Source organism: Dipodomys spectabilis, unplaced genomic scaffold, assembly GCF_019054845.1.
Source record: "Dipodomys spectabilis isolate Male_0828 unplaced genomic scaffold, ASM1905484v1 ptg000096l, whole genome shotgun sequence".
NCBI lineage: Eukaryota > Metazoa > Chordata > Mammalia > Rodentia > Heteromyidae > Dipodomys > Dipodomys spectabilis.
In genome coordinates this window covers 4,815,083-4,830,134 of record NW_024870773.1, presented here as the reverse complement: position 1 = coordinate 4,830,134, position 15,052 = coordinate 4,815,083, and positions in this window count along the sequence as shown.

Below are 15,052 nucleotides of genomic sequence, written 5' to 3'. Positions count from 1 at the left end.
AAAGCAAATAAATAAATGAAGCTAGACATGTTGGCATGCACCTGAAATCTCAGCATTTGGGAGATCAAAGCAGGAGGTTCCTGAGTTTAAAGTCAGCTTGGGATACATAGTGAGAACAAAAACCAACAAAAAGAAAGAAAAGAAAAAGAAACTCCCAAACAAACAAGCCAATGCAGATCTTGAGGCTGCCTCTCTCACAGCCCTGACCCTTTCTTCCTCACCAGCAAATCCACAGTGGAGACTCTTGCCTGAGATCCCATCTTGGCCTGGTTGCTCCATGCCAGTTGTGGTGACATTTGGCCCTTACTAGGGACTGGTTTAGTGTTCACTAGGAGGTTAATTCCTTGCCAGTAAAATATGACAGTCTGGGAAGCACTTTTCTTCCCCCAAATAAAGAGACAGGGAAAGGAACACTCCCTTTTCTGGCTCAGGATGTCTAAGGCTATAGTCACTCCTGTAAAACCAGATGAGTGACTAGCTGAACATGGTGAGCAGGAAGACAGAGGCAGCTGGAGTCTTCAACATCTTGGTTAAACCACTGAGTTCATCAGCTGTGCAACTGACCTCATTCCAGACTTCCCATCACATATTTCCATAATATTTAAACAATGACTTCTTTTTTTGTTGCTGGTGGTCGTGAGCTTGAACTCTGGGCTTGGGTGCTGTCCCTCAGCTCTTCAGCTCAAGGCGAGCACTCTACCGCTTGAGCCACAGCGCCACTTCCAGTTTTCTAGTGGTTTATTGGAGATAAGAGTATCACAGACTTGTCTGCCTGGGCTGGCTTTGAACTGTGATCCTCAGATCTCAGCCTCCTAAGTAGCTAGGATTACAGGCATGAGCCACTGGCGCCCAGCCAACAATGACTTCTTCTAACAGTTTTATGTTTAAAATTCACATGCTATATAATTCACCCATTTGAAGTATACTATGCAGGCGTTTTTAGGCTCTTCAAAGTTGTGTGACCATCACCACAAACCATTTTTAGAGTATTTTAACCACAGCCAAAAGAAATTCCATTTACTCCCTAGCTATCATTACTCTAATCCTCCCATTCATCCCATCCTACCGTCCACAAATGTCTGTCTTTGGAATTGTCCATTGTGGATATTTCTAAATGGAATTATATAATAAATTGGTCTTTTGTGACTGGCTTGTTTCATGTAGCATGATGTTGTAGCATACATCAGCACTTTTAAGCATCACCTTTTAACGGGGGAATAAAGTTCCATTGCATGGACTTACCACATTTTGCTCATTTATTCATTAGTTGATAGATTTTGAGTCTTTGACTCACAGATAATGTTATTATGAGCCATCATGTATGAGTCTTTGTATGGTCCTATTTTTGATGTCTCTTGGGCATGTGCCTCAGAATGGATTGTTATCTGAGAAATTAAGTTGGACTGTGTTTCCTTTAGTCCAAACCACCCTACCTAATGCATCATTAAGAAAATAATAAAGACAAAGCTTTTGTTTTCTATACACATTCAGGCTGTAGACTAAGCCCTTCTTTCCCCTTGGAGTAACTCACAGGAGTATAGTAAAGATCAAGAGTGATGCTGGTGTATTTTATATCTGATTGAGCTTCCCAAAGAGTCTATTTCTTTTCTAAGAATTTTTTCAGTACATGAGAAAATAAGGCTGAAAATGTTCTAGCTGTTGTCTCCTCCACAGATCATATCATTTACTCCAGAGACTCTAGAATCCCAGAAAACTGTAATGGTCTTGCCTACTCTCATTCAAGGGAGGCCGGTATAACTTCCCCATAGAAACCATAGGTCACACATTGCTGGCTTCCTTTGAGCACAAAAAGCGTCGGTAGCTTTTAAGAGTATAAATCCAGGGCTGGTGGTGCCCGCCTGTTTTCAATATCACTTGGGAGGCTAAGAGGTAGCCCAGTTAGAGGACAGACTAGGCTACACAGATAGAACAGCCTGAGTAACATAGTGAGACTTTGTCTCAAAAAAAAACAAAACAAAACAAAGCAGATGGGTGGCAGTGGCTTATGTCTCTAATCCTAGCTACTCAGGAGGCTAAAACCTAAAGATCAAAATCTGAACCCAGCCCAAGACAAAGCTGAAAGACTCTTACTTCCAATTAATCAACAAAAAGTCTGAAATGGAAGTAAGACTCAAGTGGTAGAGCAGCAGCTTTGAGAAAAAATAGCCAAATGAGAGATGGAAATCCTGAGTTCAAGTCCCAGAAGCAATTAACCAGTCACCAGTGACTCATTCCTGTAGTCCTAACCTCTTGGGAGCCTGAGATCTGAGGGCTGAAGTTCAAAGCCAGCTCAAGCAGAAAAGTTCATAGGACTCTTATCTCTAATTAGCCACCAAAAAGGCCAGAAGTGGATCTGTGGCTCAAGTGGTAGAGTGCTAGCTTTGAGCACAAAAGCTCAGGGACAGTGCCCTGACCCTATTTCAAACACTGGGACTGGGAGCAAAAAAGTTGAGGAGGAGGAGGAGGAGAGGAAGAGAAGGGAAAAGAGGGGGAAGAGGATGAGAGAAGAAGAAGGAAGAGGAAAAGGGAGAATGATGGAAGAGAAGGAAGAAGAGGGGAGGGAAAGAAGAGGGGGAGGAGAAAAAGAAGATAAATATCCTCTCCCCCATGCCTCAGACTGTTAGGATTCCTCTTCAAAGCTCGGTCAAAAGACCTCCTGAGTTTCTGTAACTTGGAGGCTAATGGACAGTTAATCACCACCAATGGACCCCTAAAACAATACAATAATAAACAAGGAAGACAGGACATAGTTGCTACAGTCCACCTTTCTAGAAAGGGACACAGGGCTATTGTTGATTTTTGCAACTTCCTTCCTCCATTATTCCTTGTACATTCCATTTCCCCAGCGCTTCTCAGTCCCTCAGCTGGTTGGTATTATTTCCTTTCTTTCTCTTAACTCCATTTCTAAAGGAACTGGATCTTCTCCACACATACTTTATCTTAGGTTACTTTACTTCTTCATCAACTCTGCTATTAAGCTCAATAAGACTCTGGGTTGCTGGAGAATCTTCTAGGTCCCAAACATCATATTCTCTTTCCCAATTATTATCATAATTATTTTTGGTGGAGTGGGGGCAGAGAGCAGAATTAATCATTTAGTCAGTGGAATAAATTACTCTTTGCCTATTAATTTAATGGCATAAAAGCTTAAAAGCATCCACGTGAAGGTCCCAACTCAATGGAGCCATTGTGTCCTCTGGTAGAAGCATTTATGTGTTGCTAAGATCTTTAATCTTAGTTACTAGAAGAATGGGAAGAAGAAATTCCATAAAGTGATAGGAGTCAAGTCATCTTTGAACCTTGGTTTCTGTCTTTTTCAAAAATGTATTTTCCATGATATTAGCATATATTAATTGTAAACAGTAAGAGGTTTCTTTGTGATATTTTCATAGTATAATATACTTTGCTTATATTCACCCTATTCCATTACTTGCTCATTTTTCCTCCCCTGTACTGGTTCACTTCTTTCCAAATAGTCCCTTTTCTACTTCAAGTTTTGTTTTTATAAAATTTAGATTCTGTGTATGTGATATAATATTTCTGGCTTATTTCATTCTAGTTCCAACCATTTTCCTGAACATAATGTGATTTTGTGCTTTTTTATGGCTGAATAATATCTTCACTGTGAATAGAAACCACATTTTCTTTATCTAGTCATCTGCTGGCACCTAGGCTGATTCCATAAACATAGCTTCTGTGAATGCTGCCATGATAAGCATGACTACATAAGTGTCTATCTTCTATACTGTTTTTTTTATTCCCTCGGGTACATACCCAGAAGTGGATAGAGTTTCACTCCAAGATATTCACATATCAAAGCACCACTTCTTAAAGAAGCTATCTTGATTTCTAGGCCCTTGTATTCCTGCTATGGGGGAAATCACACCAAATCCTTATTAACTTCTTCTTCTTTTTTTTTTTTTCTGTCAGTCATGGGGCTTGAATTCTGGGCTTGGGTGCTGTCCCTGAGCTCTTCAGCTCAGGTCGAGCGCTCTACCACTTGAGCTACAGCGCCACTTCCAGTTTTCTGGTGTTTTATTAGAGAGATGAGTTTCACAGACTTTCCTGCCTGGGCTGGCTGTGAATCGCGATCCTCAGATCTCAGCCTCCTGAGTAGCTAGGATTACAGGCATGAGCCGCTGGCGCCGGCCCTTACTAACTTCTGTTATAGAATGCATCCAAGTATTTCAGATACTACCTCTCAGTTTGCACTATACTGCCCATCAGGCCAACCCAACACCCTGTGGAGGCAGATAATTCTAGATGATAGAGCACCTTGTAAGATCAGTGAATCCTTAGACACAAACCCATTGCTCCTTTTCCTTTTGCTCCTAAATGAGCTCATTGGCCAGAACTTGTGACATCAAATAAAACATTCCAGATGCCCATGATAGTGCTGCAGAAGTATTTCAGGTGAAAGATAAATTCTCATCTAGATTAAGGACCAATTCTAGTAAAGTGTCCTTTCCTTCTTCCCCACCCCATTCCTAAAAGGCCCAGTGTAATCACCCTTCCAGCAAGACTGACACTCAGTATATGATTCAGCTCTTGGAAGATTAGTGCTCAGTCAGCAGTGGTAGTAGCTAGGTTAACCTTGCTGAGGACAAGTTGCTCTCTCGAACAATACAAGCCCACTAATATGGCCACTTTATATACAGGCCTACTGACAGCACCAGAGTGGTGGATGGGAAATGTTGACCAACATCCAGGGTTTCCTCTTATTTATAGGATGGTGAGAGCCTGTTGTAAATACCACCTACGGAACATTCTATGAAGACACAGGCATCCTTATACTCCAGTCCATTCACACACACACACACACACACACACCTCTTTTCTACCTTTCAAGAGATGCCAAGCTCTATGGTATGAAAGAACTTTATTTCCAAAGAGAAAGGGAAGTTGCTGCACCTTGTACATACAATGATCAGAAATGCCTGTAGGTTCTGGACACCTTATGCATCCTGTATATTGTGGGCTGTTCTACCAAGCAATAAGGCTGAGTATACAAATACAAGAGCTTGACATTTTCTATCTGTAAGTTCTCTAGTTCCATCAGAAGCAGCCATGTAGATTCTCAAAGCCTTTCTTTCCCCACCTCTCACTCCTCATGGACACTTTGCAGTAAGCAACATGTAATTCTTAATTGGGGATACCACTGCATACCATGGTTGTCAGTTCTCAATATTACAATAGCAAGGACCTCAGCATTTGTTTCCAGAATAAAGTCAGAGTGAAATCAATTTTGTATTTCTAGCTTTTGAGGTCTGTGCCTGGACCCTGCCCTTCTTCTAGTACCCTAAGTTTAATGTGGATCAGGTTCTAGTCAAGAAAACTGATAGCACATTAGATAGTTCCATGCACAGAATCATTCTATCATGCCTTGGAAGGCTAAATGAATAAAGAGCAAATGCTCAGGTGCAGAGATGACTTACAGCAGAAAATAATTTACAGCCAGAAATAGTGACCATCGAGGGCTGGGAGAATAAAAGGGAAGGAGATGGTTGGAATTGAGTTGGGTTCTACTTAAAATATATAGTTGGTGAGGAATCTCTGTACAGCTAATAGTCAACCTCTGGGTTCCATTTGCTAGAGCTTGGATTTTAAGGGGGAAGCTCTGCTCTGTGATGTAGAGAGCTGAGTTGGGCATTCAGGGTAGCTAACACTTGTGTTCTGAGGTGGGCCTTCATTCTGGTGGGTATTTGTGCCTTGAAGGAGGTCTGGATATGGCTTGGATCTCTGAGGTAGAAGCATAATCCAGTGGGTTATCAGATAACCAGTGGGCCTACAGATGCTCAAATGATCCAGAGGGCCTTCCCCAAAAGGGAAGCAGCACAGCTGGAAGACTAGCCACAAAGGGAACACAGCCCAGCTGCCTGGAATCTCTCATAGGCCCAGCATGGCCTGTGTTGGAAGCTGTAGTAAAAAGGGGATATCTGCGACTATTGTCAGTGGTGGTTCCAGCAATGCTGATTGGAAATTGATAGCAGGAAGGGAGCCCATTTCACCCCTCTCCAACATCCACAGATGTCTCCTAACTGCTTCCCATTGGCAGGACCTAACGGGGATCCAGTTGTCCAGGGAATGTGCAAAGTGGTGATTGGACATCTCCAGCCCCAAATACAGAGGGTGGGCTCAGACCAGAGAGCCAACAGGCTGATGATGGAGAGCAGAAGATGTGGACCCAGAGACCTGGATTCTGCTATTGATTGGCTAAAGGGCCCTACAAGTCACGGGACCATTCCTAGGTCTTCATTTGCTCCTTTAGAAAGGTAGGCATATCCATTGTATGGCAGTGAGTTAAAATCGAGACTTTGGCACAGTACTTATTTTTCTACCTCCTAAGAACACATCTTGGTTTACTGCCCATCCTGAGGTCAACATATTTTTAGTTCACTCTAGAACTTGCTCTGTTTTCACAGCTTTTCTCATCTACTTTCATTTCCTACCTACTAACATCCTGATCCACATGATTTATAGATATCAAAAATAAGGAGGTGAATCTGGATGCAGAGAACCTGCCTACGCCAGCCAGAACATAAATGAATTCCCAGTTTGGATGTTATCACCAAAGCATAGAGACAGTGGGTCTTGGAATAGTTTAGAATAAAAAAAAAATGCTTTAGAATAAAAGGTCTCATGTCATGGGTGCCTGTTTGTTTTAACCTTTGTGAACATTTTCTATGCTCAATTACCAGGGACCTTCTATTCTCAAACTGTGTTATTCATCTGAGTAAACTGCGTATTACTTAACATTAATGATAGGGGAGAATGGGAGAAAGAATGCATACAGATGCTTTATGAAAAGATTAATGTGCTTTTTCCTGCACTAGTGAATTTTAGTCTTAATTCCTGACAATGGCCTGTGTGATGCGTTCTGATTCTCATGAACTGACAAACGTGAGAAAATAAAAATTCCCATTTAAGAGCCAGGCACCGGTGGCTCACACCTGTAATCCTAGCTACTCAGGAGACTGAGATCTGAGGATCACCGTTCAAAGCCAGCCTGGGTAGGAAAGTCTGTGAGACTCTTATCTCCAATAAACCTCCAGAAAGCCAGAAGTGGTGCTATGGCTCAAGTGGTAGAATGCTAGCCTTGAGCTGAATTGCTGAGGGACAACACCCAGGCCCAGAGGTCAAGCCCCACAACTGACCCCCCCCAAAAAAATCCTTCCCATTTAAGAACATGAACTATTTTCCATTTGTCCATACTTTGTTTTAACATTCAACAATATTTGGCAGTTATTGTTGTAAGTATTCTGAACCTTCTGAAAAATTAATTTTTAAATATATTGTGACCTCTTCATATCCAAATGATATTTCAAAACTTTTCATCTTTTACCTCTAGCATCATAAGTATTCATTTTGTGGGTTTACTTTGTTCTGGCTAGCTTATAACATTCTCTTAGTAAGATCTCTGCTTATCTGGATTCCCTGAAACTCTTTTTTTCTGCCTTCAGAGTCATGGAGTCAGCTATGAATACCTCAATTTTAGTTGTTTTCATACTGCATGGGACAGGGCAACTTCTCCTGGCATAAAAAAACAAAGAACAAGTCTCTAAACAGTGTAGGCATCTGCTTTGAGAAATGAGGGGCTCAGGGACAGAAGTTCCTAGAACAGACAATAGGATTCGAAGTGAGGAAAAGCTGAAAAAAATCAGGAAAGGGTGGCCAGAATAGATAGGAAGACATCTTTAAATACTGAGAGAGGAAAGTTGTCACTAACAAATTCTCTATCAGGTTTACTTATGTATCTGGAATCAAGGAAAAGAAAAGACTCTTTCAGAAGAAGAAGGGGGGTGGAGGAGGGGCACTTGCTGCCAGCATATCTTGACTATATTAAATGGTAAATAAGGGAAATAGGAACAGAAACCTGGATATTCAGAAAACAACAAAGAGTACTGGAAATGATCAAAGTCATAGTACTGTTGTTTATCTTTATTTTATAAAATGCATCATTGTTCAAAACAAAAACATATTTAAAGTGTATAATAAATATAATAAAGTATTATATAGAGCAGCTGTAGCCTAACATAGGGCTAAGAGGAAAATTTTAGGACAGTTAGTCATTCCATTTATGACATGGTACAATAACAATTCTAATGGGACCTATAGAGTTGCCCAACCCAGCAATGTTGATCTTGACCATGTGACTGTGAACAATTTCAGACACATCCCCTGATTCCACTCACTCCCCTGAGACTTTCTGACCTTTGTCATGAGAATAACATGTCTAGGTTGCCACAACCTTTCAGTAGAATAAAACACATGGGTCAAACTACATTAATTCTCAACCTGAAGCATGCCTACCCAGCCTACCTACAACACCTGTAAGAGAGGAAATAGATGTTTGTTGTTTCAGAACACTGATATTTTATAGTTTGTTTTAACACCAAAAGTTGACTAACTAAGTTGGCTAATAGTATTTGAATAGAAATAGAAGCAATAAAATTCAGGTAAATCTCTTTAGGTTACTGGCTTTACCAAACACTAGTCTACTAAAAACAAAATCTGAGGCCTACACGAAATAAAACACAATCTGAGGCCTGCTAAGATGTAAACCCATAACTACAGTGATTTTTACCTATCACCTCTCTGTATATCCTCAGCATTTGGAAGAGGGCATGTAGTCTGTAGAAGGCACCTGTGCAGTGTTGTGGGTTCTCTTTTGGTCCAGCTCTTCTCTTCTCAGTTATAAAGCCCATTTGTCAAGATTCTCCTTTTGATCTTTTTTTTGTCTTGCTTTCCAATGTCATCTTCTCTCATGATTTCGGATTTGGGTCATATCAGTGATCTGCAATTCCTGGGTCCATTTAGAAGCCATCTCTGGAGATCTGAGCTCCTAATCTGAACTTTACACATGGATGTTGTGGCTAGGGTATTACAATCAGCATTGCCTAAAACCACCAATGCCCTGGAGATCTGCTTCTTGGCTATCTCCAGCCCTGTGACTAGATTTGCTTTCACCCACTACTTTTTAATCTGTTGTCAGGAGAACTGATAATGTCGGTATAAGGTCTGTCTTTCTCTCTGTTTGCACTATTTTGACCAGATCCCTTTGGCTACTCTCTCAGTGGGTCTCTCTGCCTTGGGTGTTTTCAATGACCTTTCATATCTTGTATTTCTCAAAGACTTCCATTGGTCCTGTCACACCTCTGCTCATAGATCTCATTATTATGTGCAGAGAGTCTACTTTCCTTAGTAGTATTTTCAGGGCTCTTACAATATATCTCCGCTCTATCTTAGGCTAATTCTTCAGACTAACCAATCTCTTCTCTGCCTAGTCAGCAACTTACTCCATTAAAATTCCTACTTCATTGAACAATGAACTATTGCATGCCTCTTGTAGACTACACACTCTCTTCCAAATGCTACATGTATATAGCACATCTGAGACATGTATGTCACATGTATAAAACACAAGTGTGGCACATGTGACATATGTCACACTGTTGCATGTATTGACACATGTGTGACATGCATGTGGCAGGCAGGCAATGATGTGTGGTGTGTGTGGCATGCATGTTGCATGTGTAGCTCATATATGATCTGTATTGGCATGTGGGCCAGTATGTGTCACATGCGTGGTGTGTTGTGTGTGTGCCATACATGTGTGATGCATGTGTGACCTGTGTATTGCATACATGGTACATGTGTGATATGTGGTGCTTGTATGTAATGCTTGTGATGCATATGGCATGTGTGTCATTTGTATGTTGCAATGGGTCATATGCATATTGTGTGTTTGTATGCATGTCATGCTTCATATGTTACATGTATCTTGTGCATGCTTGCATGCCACATGTCATGTGTGCCATTCATGTTGTGTGATATGTAATGTGTGTTACATGTGTGTTGCATTACATCACATGCACATTAGTCATGTGTTGTGTGGCATGTGCCATGTGCATGTGCCCTATGTATTAATTGCATATCATATATGTACTGCATTGTCATGTGTCATGTATGCATCCTACATGTGCTGTAGATGTCACTTGCATGTCAGACATAACCCATGTAAGACATGCATGTGACACACATATCATATATGCCATTCATGCCATGCATGTCTGCACATGCAGTATGTTGCTGCATGGTTTACATATATGTCACATGTGTGTAGCAGGTATGCCACCCATGTGTCACTTGTGTACTGTATGAGTGCCACCTACTTCATGCACAATGTGCATGCAACACATATACCACATGTGCCATATATCACATTGTGGTGTGTATATGTCATGTGTGTGGTATGTATGTGATAAGTATGTCACACTGTGATGTGTGTGTCATATTTGGTATGTTGTCATGCATCTATAATGTGTGTACTGCATGCATTTTGCATGTGCCATGCATGATATGTATCACATGTCATGTGTGCCACATGTGTGCCATGCAAGTCATGCATGGCATGTATGTCTCACGTGACAGACATATTGTATGTTAGCCACATGTGTGTTACATGTATGTGTTGCTCATGCCATATTTGTTGCATACATGCAGACATAACCCATGTAAGACGTGCATTGACATGCATATCGTAATATGCCATACATGTCATACATGCTGCCTATATCACATATTTGTTACATTTTTATGACACAATATGCTATATGTGACATGTGGCCATATGTGACATGTATGTTGTGTGTCTGTGGCATGTGTGGGTATGCCTGCCATGTATGACATGTGTAACATGAATGGCATACGAATGGCATGCATGACATATGACTGTGGCACATGTGACACATTTGTGACATTTATGTGGCCCATGTGTAGCATACATGTGACACATATGTGATGTGCAGCATGTGTGGCATAAGTATGACGTGTGTTGTGCATATCATACTGACATTACATGTGGCACATGTGACATGCCATTGTCTGAATGGCATGTGTGGCGTGTGTGGTACATATGTCACATGTATGTGACATGTGTGTGACATGGAAGTCCTGTCCATACTTCAAAGAGTAGCTTAAGAGCAGGGTTGGTGGTTCCTAATAGGTCATCTTCTTGTACTATCAAATCTAACCTGAGAGCTGGAACAAAGGAAAAGGAAGAGCCCTAATTGACAGCCTTCCACACTCCAAGCTCTGCAAACCCATTCATTCCTACACCCTCTTTCAGCAGGAAAGGGGACGGGGATTGTTCTATCAAGTCTGAGGGCCTGACATGGAAGTATAGATTTGAATGTCAAAGGCAAAGTCAGGAAAGAAGTTCTTGTTTCCTGTTATCCTCTCTCTAGCCCTGAAACTGCTCTGCAAAGCACCCTGGGGATGCAGACCAAGGGAAAAGCTTTCACACACACACTCACACACACACACACACACACACACACACACACAAGCTTTTTAACAGTTCCAACAAAAAGACTTAGATTCTCTTAGTGTCTTGCATTTGACCTTGATGTTTTTCCTTGAAGATAAACCACAGTAGCACCAAGGAGCAGGAGAAGGGGAACAGATGGACCATGAGATAAAGGATTTTGGATATGCTTGTGAAATATAAATCAATCTTGAAGTAGTGTTTTCAAGTGTGTAGAAACTGCCAATAACTGTTTTAAGTATTAGGAACTTTACTTAAGAAGCATTGTCTAAGCCAGTTGCCTGTGGCTCATGCCTAAATTCTTACTAATCAGGAGGCTGAGATCTGAGGATCAGGGTTCAAAGCCAGCCCCATAAGGAAAGTCCATGAGACTCTTGGCTCCAATTAACTGTCAAAAAGCCAGGAAATAGATCTATGGCTCAAGTGGTAGAGTACTAGCCTTTAGCACAAAAGCTCAGGGCCAGCACCCAGGCCCTAAGATCAAGCCCTAGGACTGGCACACACACACACACCACCACCACCACCACCACCAAAAAGCTTATAGCTTTGGTCTAGATGTCACATTAAGGATTTTCTATGTACCAGTGACTATTCTAGTCATTTTACACAAGTCTTCTCAATCCTAATGAGATTCTAAGGCAAAGGTAGAGCTAGCTTCCTTTTCGTAATATAAATGAAGAAAATCAGGCTTGGATCCTAAGTGGTGGGGCTGGGATTCAAATTCACTAGTTTGCTACCAGAGCCTGATGTTAAGTATACCAGGAGGCAGTCTCAAGGATATATACTTATCACTTTTCTTCAACATACTGGAAAAATACAAAACATAAATTGAATTTGGTGATCTTGTAAAGCTTTCTATATGACATAACCAAATGAAGATCGGTGTAGAGAAGTCATTTAGGTCAAAAATATAACTCAGTGACTTACATATCACATCACTCCCATCCTTCTTTCTTTTTCTTTTCCATTTTTTTTTCCAGTACTGGGCTTTGAACTTGGGGCAGGGCTTAGACACTATCCCTTAGCTTGTCTCTCAAAGCTAGCACTCTACCACATGAGCCACACTCCATTTCCAGATTTTTGGTGGTAAATTGGGGATAAACATCTCATGGACTTTCTCAGGCTGGCTTCAAACCTGGATTTTCGACCTCAGCCTCCTGAGTAGGTAGGATTATAGAGCCAAGTCATCAGCAACTAACTACCATCTTGTCTTCTGAGTATATGGCATAGAATTGCATGTAGGAAGAGAAGAATGCAGTAGCTACCACCTATACCCATTGTTTCCTAAACTTCATGGATACACAGAAATAGATTCCTGGAACTTAGGAGCAATTCATCCCTAGAACAGCAGTTCTCTTAGTGTGGTCTGAGGAACTCTTGCAATTCACTCACTTGAGGTACTTGTTTGCAATGCAGATTCCTGGCCTTGACCTACTGCCCAATTCTTTCACATATTAGAGAAATGGTACAACCTGAAACCAAGGCTTTGATCATTGCTGTGCCAGCCGTGTCCTGGGATCCCCACACTGAATGCCCTTAGGTTATTTATCATGCCTTTTCTCAATGGGAAAAAGCAACTTTCAGGATAACTAAGAAGAGAATTTTCCAGCATTTTGTTGGCAGAACAGTGGTTTTCCTTCAATCCATGGACTTGGCCAAGAGTCCCAACCACTGCTCCACCTATTTCTGCCCTTGTGGTAACTTTATCCCCAGAGTCTCCATTGCCCATGTCTGCCACCTAGCCTGAGTCACATCCAGCCTAACTTTTAGCAGTCTGTTCTCCGGGAACGTCTGACATAATCCTTGCCTGAGGAACCCTGATTGCTAATGGGCGTTCACCACTCCCACGCTGCATTTCTCCTCTCCACTGGGGTTTTTTGTGTTTTTTTTTCCCCAAAGATGGAAAATTAACCTCAACTCCATCAGATATTCTGTTATGAAACTCTATTGTCTTTTGAAGTGATATTGAAAAATTACACATACTATTAGAGGCTCTCCTTGAAAACAAGTCTACTGAGTTGTTGAAATTCTGAAGATATGCTGGTAAGGGCTGATATTTTTTCAAAGCCTGAAAATGTGATATATATATAATATAGGTATATATTATATATATACACCACATTTTCAGGTATATATTATATATATAATATAGCTATATATTATATATATTATACATTATATTATATATTATATATAAGTGGAATTCTATGTTTCCATCAGAAAGCATAATGTTGACCATTCATGAGGAAATGGAAAGACTTGGAAATAATTGTATTAAGCCAAGTAACCAGACCCAAAGAAACATACGTTGCATGGTTTACCTCATTTGTAATAATTAGAATGTGCCTATAAATCTACCAGTAAACACAATGGATAGTAAAATAACAAAAAGAAATACACTTGGACCTGATAAATTAAACAGGACTCTAAACATTCACACAGTGAAAGAAAGCTATTCTTAGGAGGAGATCACAAAGACTCAATAGCTATGTGCATATGATCATATAAAATGATGCTTATCAAAATGAACTCCAACAAATGGACACAAGAGGTTTTCTGTTTTACTTTTTGTGTTTTTTTTCCTGTTTTGACCTTTTTGTTGCTGATTTTGATTTCTGTACCTTTTGTTTTGCATGTAAGTGAAAGAGAAGCACAGAAACGGTGAGCTAAAGGGTAAACTAATTTGGCAGTGATACTCAGTATAAACTACGAAGTGGCGCTGTGGCTCAAGTGGCAGAGCTCTTGTCTTGAGCTGAAGAGCTCAGGGACAAAGCCCAGGCCCAGAGTTCAAACCCCACGACCAACAAAACAAAACAAAACAAAACAACACCCCCCCCAAAAAAAACCAAACCTGCTCAGTATAAACTACATTAGAAATGAACTGTACATCTTGTGGGGAAGGATAGTCAGAAGGGAAAATACTGGGAGAGAATGAGGAAAGGGTTGATACTGTTCAAAAGAAATGCACTCATTACCTGACGTATGTAACTGCAACTCCTCTGCTCATCACCTTTACAACAAAAAATAAAGTTGAAAAAAAAACAGTCTTCAAGTAAATTGCTGAGTAGAGTGGACCCCTCTAACAGGGCTCCTGCTACTCTTGTTTTTGTCTAGTCTACTTCTCTTGTGTAAAGATTGGCTTTAAGGGCTATGTCCTAGAAAAAAGAATAAGCCAAAGTGGACAGATCGTCGTCTTTGTTATTATTATTGTTGTTGTTTATTATCATCATCATCATTACCAGTACTGGGATTTGAACTCAGGTTCTTGTGCTCTCAATTGGCTTTTTCACTGTTTCTGGCACTCTATCACTTGAGCCATACCTCTAGGCTAACATTTTACCAGTTAATTGGAAATGGAGCCTTGTAGACTTGTATGCACAGAGTGACTTTGTACCTCAGACCTGCAGGTCTCAGTCTCCTGAGTAACTAGGATTACAGGCAAGAGCCACCAGTATAGAATTGTCATGTTCAACAGTTTGTCACAAAAAGACACTGATTCTTTGTCACTCTGTTTCTCTGTTTCTCTATAATAGAGGACTATTGAGGGTGGGAACCTGTAGGATGGAAAGGGGGAAAGGATGAAGTGGAAGGTTAACTATAATCAAAGGTGCTTCAAACGCATATGTAAGCATAGAACAATGAAACCCATTAAAATCATTTCAAGGGGCTGGGAAGGTGGCTCAGGCTTGCCTTGCATGCCTGAGGCCCTGGGTTGGATTCCTCAGC